Raw genomic sequence first — 5,975 nt, forward strand, 5'->3', positions numbered from 1 at the left:
TTAGTACAGAAAACAGTGCAGCTGTCTTGGCAGGCTGTGCTAGGAAGAAGTGCAGTTCCTAATTTAGTGGCTATCTGATTAATGAGTTTGAAAGTTGCAATTCAGACTGGCAGCAAAAGAGTCTGGGAGGCTGGTGCTGAGCACAGTAGTGATCAGCTAGGGGTAGCTCAGGGCTACTTCATTCTTTACAATGGGGAAATGTTAGTGTGTTCATTTTCTACTCAGAAGTGGGTTACAGAATGGTCAGTGTTGCAGCCAAGTTGCTTGTTGCTAGGAAGGGGGTGAGAAAATAAAGACATCGTTAGAAATAGGTGCCTTCCTGTCCTGAGACTGAAGGCCTTAAATTTTAGGCCTGGCCCACTAGCTAGAAAGCAAGCTTTTTATCTGTGAATCAGTCGAAAGCATTTCCAGCCACTGTTGTTTTGGCCTTGACCAGGTCTGGTTTGGAAGATTATCTAAATAATGATTTGATGCTTAGGCTAGGAAACTTTTTGAGGGCAGTGCTTGCTACTGCACTTTGCTTCAAACAAAATTTAATCTGGAAGCTTGTTATCACAGGCGTGTGGTTTGCAGGAGACTGTGATACTTGATACTGTCTTCTAACAGTTCTGGAGAGAGCGCAAGTGACTGAGGGAGGCATGTTTCTTTGGTCTCTTCCTGGAGACTCACTGGGAAAAATCATCACATTAGTGTGTGCTGAGTCCTGCCAGAAACCAGTGATTGTGATGATTATTGCTGCAGGGTAAGCTGTAGCTCAGTTGTTTGGGATACATGGTTGTGCTTTTAGATCTGAAAGTTGTAATGGGATTGCTGTCTCGTGCTGTGTGCCTATTGCTTTGAGATAGTTATGTGACTACTGCCAAGACAAAGTAAAAGCGTGGTGGAACAGTAGGTTTAATCTAAGGTTGAAACTTGTTCCTTTGGTGTCAAGGAATGGGATACTGAAGATAGTGTGTTACTTTAAGGCCTTTGCATTCTGTGTTGTCTTATGGGCTGTCTTGTGGGTATTATGCTCCAAGTTAGATTTGTTAGGTTTGCTGCTATGAAATAGAAATGTTGCTGGCAGAGGGGGATAGATACACCCTTACTGCATTTACATGAAGTTGGTAAGCACTTAGACCTTTCTAGGCTTGTAACGTGTGCTGGTGGAAAGCTCTGTGGGGAAACAAGTTGATTGTCTTTTAAGTAAAAACACTTTTAAAGAAGCATGATTTTTTTTTTTTCAGGTAGTGGCAAACATCTAGTTTATGGAAAATGCTTTAAGGTCAACACGCATCAAGTAGTCCAAAGGGTTAAGCTGTCTTGTGTGACTGCTTTTTGTCCTGGAAAGAATCAGCAGTGAAAGTTAGACTGTCAGCTTTTCTTGCATTTCCCAGGTATTGTCTGCTTGCCAGCATCTTTTAAGTGTAGCTTTTGTATTTTTCGAATGCACAACATTTATATGCAGTGTTTCTTGTGATGATGCCAGAACAGCCATATAGTAAATATTTAATAAAAGTAGTAAAGATTGTTTGTTCTCTGTGGGCTGAAGTCCTGAGCAAAAGGAAATGCAATTGCCATTATAAATTTTTTATGAAATGGTGCACATAAGGAGATTGGGTTTGTTTGGTTTATGATATATACATGACAGGAGTAATGGTCTCAGTTTCGTTAAGATATAACTAGTGTAGATGGGTTTTAAGCATGACAAAAATCTAAGGAATCTCATTTTTACAGCAGAGGGTGATACATCTTCATCTAAGATGGTAGCTGTAATACAGGTTGGATCTTGGAAATTTGCCTGCTGCTTCGTACTTCAGCCAACTCAATTTTAGGAGTTTGCTTTGTAATCAGCTTTCTGAAAAGCATGAGTTGTGTGCTTGAAAGTCTTAACAATGGAACTGTCACTTTTAAAAGAAAATATTTAAGATGGTAGACATGACTGTCAGCTGTCATGGGAACATGGATTTCTTTTGTGATTTACTAGTGTTTAAAAATGGCAATGATTATTGGTATAGCTACCACTTCGGTGTAAGTGGAAAGCATGTGAAGCTAGTGTGGTGATTTGAGCATGTAACTGAGCATATGCAAAAAGTACTCTTTCCTTACTTTTCTTTTGCATTTGAACAATATGAGACTAGGTTGAGGTTGAGACTAGGGAAGGAGTGAACAGAAGTAGTGAGGTGTGTAAAGTAAAGGAGACTGAAGCTGTTACAGAAGAAAGAACGCAACTGTGTGGGTAGTCTTCTGTCCTGAGACAAAAAGCTTGAAGCACAAGCCCTTGGATGTTCAGTCAGCTGGTTCACCCTGTACCTTGGCCCCTCTCCGTTCTCACTATTAGTTTTCCATTTCTGTTACGGGGAATGAAGAGAGATAAAACTAAGGAGAAATATAAGACCTCTGAAGAAGGTAGGAACTTACCTACTCACAGCAAGGGCCAGCCATTTGAGGAGGTAGTTGTCTGCTGAGAGTGTGCTTCCTTTCAGCATTACTGTTTTCATAGATGGTTTTGTTTTTCTGGGCACCACAGCTTTCTTCAGAGATAATAAATCTACTTCAAAACTGAGTCTGTGCTAGTGATGGGAGTCATGTACTGAGATGGCCTTTACCTAGCTTCCTGCAAGGCTTTTAAATGTAACCCTGGTCTGGTGAGAAACCGCTGTAGGTTCTAGAGCATTAAAGAATAGAATGAGCAAGATTGCCTGGCAAACAAAGAGGGGCTGTGCCTGAGAGGAATAATCCTTTTTGAAGTAAAAAGCTCAAATGTGCTTTCTTTCATACATTAACTCTACAGTTTTCTTTTGATGTGGAGATTTACTTTTATGACTAGTATTAATTTCCTTTCTTGCTTATGCTCCAAACAAGAATGCTACCTTTTTATAAATCTGAGTGTATCTGGAGTCAAAGCATATTATGATCTTTAAAAACAGCTGAATGTGTCCAGCAGTGTAAATTATCCAAATTCACTTTAAGTGGAGAAAGATGCAAATTACATCATGGAAGTTAAGCTCCATAAAAATGAAGTTATTGCTTTATATTGCATCTCAGTGAAATTGCAGTACTCTCTGCTTTGTTTTCCTTTTAAGTAAACCCATTCTAAAGCTATTATTGTGCGCATACAGGCATTATCTTGCTCTTCAGTTAATACCACCTCTAAAAATGCTGATAGTTACTCTGTTTTATGACCCTGTTATATTTCTATTTTGGGTGAGACAGGGAGATAAAATCCTTGCTATTCAGATTAATTTTTAAAATTTAGAGTATAACCTGGTTTTGATAAATACATGTGAAGACTATGAAATGTTACAACAACATAAAAAAATCATTAAAACATTTTTAAATTGGTCATAAGCTTTGGCTTAAGTCTACTGTGGTTTGCTTCAGAAAGTAGTGGTGGGTTTTATTTATGTAGTGGACATTATTAGATGCAAGAAATATGATTGAATCGAACATACTTTTTTCATGGTGATAATCCCTCAATAGAACAACTCTTGCCAGTGGTATGCAATCTTTCTGCTAACTCTTTATATTTCTAGGGGGATTAAAATAGACCCTGCTAGTTAGCTTTCTAACAGTTGTTGTGCATGCCATATCCTTAGTGAAAGACACGATAGCAGATGTGTGTGTTAATATTGCTGGACCTGGAAAAAGTTACAGGACTTGCTCTTTTGTGTCCTGAAACATTCAACGGAATAGACTTGACAATATATTTTAAGCTATCTCTTTTTGGAAGATTAAAAGTATAATGCATAGTGTGTATGTATATAAAAGTATTTTTGTGGAAACTAATTGTGTGCTGTAGATACAAAGGATATAGATGTTCAGAGAAGGAAATTAAGTGTGACCAAAAGAGCTGCATCATTGTTCCTCCTCTGAATAGCCTATCTCACCTCCCTTACTTGAATGAACCAATACTTGTGCTTCTGAAATAATTTATCCTTCTGCTAAATAACAAAAAGGTATTTGGGGTTTTCTGGGTCTTTTTTAATGCTACCTCCGGTGTCTGCTGCAAAAAAATCAAATGGCTTGACAAAACAAACAGCCAATTCCTGACACATCTGGTTGAATTGACACTTGGGTTTTCCTGCCTCTGTCTGAGCTTCTGAGAAACCTGTTGAATGGATTTCATGTTAAAGAGCTTTTTATAAGCAAATGTTTGCAGTTCTCTCCTGTCTTTTCCTGTCTGCATTTTAAGACCTCCTCCTATAAGGTCTTTTAGCATTTTCTGCTATTAGCTTGCTTCTTTGTAGGAAGGCTTATTATTTCTTCCGAGTTGGCAGAAAATCCTGTGTTTTATGCCTTGCTGTCTAGGGCTGCCTTCAAAGGCCATTCACCACTTGGTAAGCCAACAGCAGAGCTGATCAGCTGTTCTGTGGTCTGCACTCTTCATCAAGTTTTGAGTTTTAACCTTAAGTATACTTGTGATTCTTTGAAGTGCTAAAATGGAGTTGCTTGCAGGCAATAGTGTTGAAACCCTGTCATAAGATTGAGCCAAAGATAAATTCCAGCAGTTTTACTTTGTTTTTATGAAGAGTAACTTTAAAACATGCTCCTTTTTTAGTGGAGCCTTTTTTTTTTATTTTCCTTTTGGTAGGGATGCTGATGTAAGAAAGGAACACTGGAAAGAAAGTACTTTTCTTGCTATGTTTAACTCCTTGAAATAAGCAGGGGAGAAATACTAGATTATATAGCTTTCTGATTAAAAACATCATCCTGGAGAAAGGGTGATGAAGCAGATTCTTCCAAAATGATTAATGATCAGCAAACTATGCTTTCAGTAGAAAGACAAGTTAGAAAGAGGTTGCCCATTGGGCAAATGCTTTTGTAGAAAGTCTTAATATTCTTGAATATTTTCTTGGTTTATTAGTTGCAGGTGCACACAGTCTTCTGTATTGTCCTTGAACTCTGCATGCTTTCAGTGGTCTAATGTGGCTGTGGGTTATGCACTTCTCCAATTCTGATATAATAAAAACCGTTCTGATGGGAAAAGTGGTAGGCAAGTGAAGAGTGGCAACTTAGTGTGGTGGAGAAGCAGGGAGAGAGTGAAACATTAGAAGTGATATAAAACACTCAGTTGTTTATCAGAGCATACGATATTGTAGACTGGGACTTTAATTTCATACTTCAACTATTTAAAACATTTGAAGAATCAAATACTTGTCAGTATTAGTCAGTTTACGTGTAAGCTTAAAAGTTTAACCTGAGAGAATGCTTAGACCCGGTTGTGCAGGTTGGTTGTTAGGTGTCAAAAGTGTGAGAAACTAAGAAATAAGTATGGTTTTTTTATGACTTCCTGCAGAAGTCTCTAAAGGCTTCTATTGCAGTCTACTTTGTTTGAAAGATATGTCCCTGATGAGTACACTGTAAAGTGTGTTTTTTGTTCTCTTGATTAGCAATATTGCTATGTACCGCAGTGCTAACATTAGACATCTATTACAGAGATGTTGATAAAAGGCTAATCAGTAGAGGCAACTGCTCAGATAGTAATGACTCTTTCCTACAGCGCCAAATTTATAACATTGATGACCTAGAGTAATGTGACTCTTGGTCTGATATTGCTGCAGTAGACGTGGAAATAAATGGAGCAGAAACAAGGTGTTGCCTGCATAAAGCATTAGAAAATATCTTGTAAAATCAGTTTAAGGTATCCTCTATTTTCTGGATCTGGTGGTATTGTGTATTACCATGTCATTCAATACAAGGTAAATTCACTCAAGTATGGTTAAGTAAATTGTTTGAACTTAGAATGAAGCCTTTCTCTCTTTCTTGATAGTTACTGCCCTTTATTCTGTATTGTACTCTTCAAAACACAATTTTTTGATCTTGGAGGATATATTTCTCACAACCTACTAAGATAGGACATGTAGATGTTACCCTACTTCTATGTATTGAAAAAAATTCCTTTTTCCTGTAGAGGTATTTCAGGATGTGCTTCTAATGTAATCTCCTTTTATATGCACGTTGGAAACTGATGTTGTAATGCCTCCTGTATGCTG

The sequence above is a fragment of the Buceros rhinoceros genome, unplaced genomic scaffold (assembly GCF_000710305.1).
Source record: "Buceros rhinoceros silvestris isolate BGI_N320 unplaced genomic scaffold, ASM71030v1 scaffold3980, whole genome shotgun sequence".
In the NCBI taxonomy this organism is placed as follows: Eukaryota; Metazoa; Chordata; class Aves; order Bucerotiformes; family Bucerotidae; genus Buceros; species Buceros rhinoceros.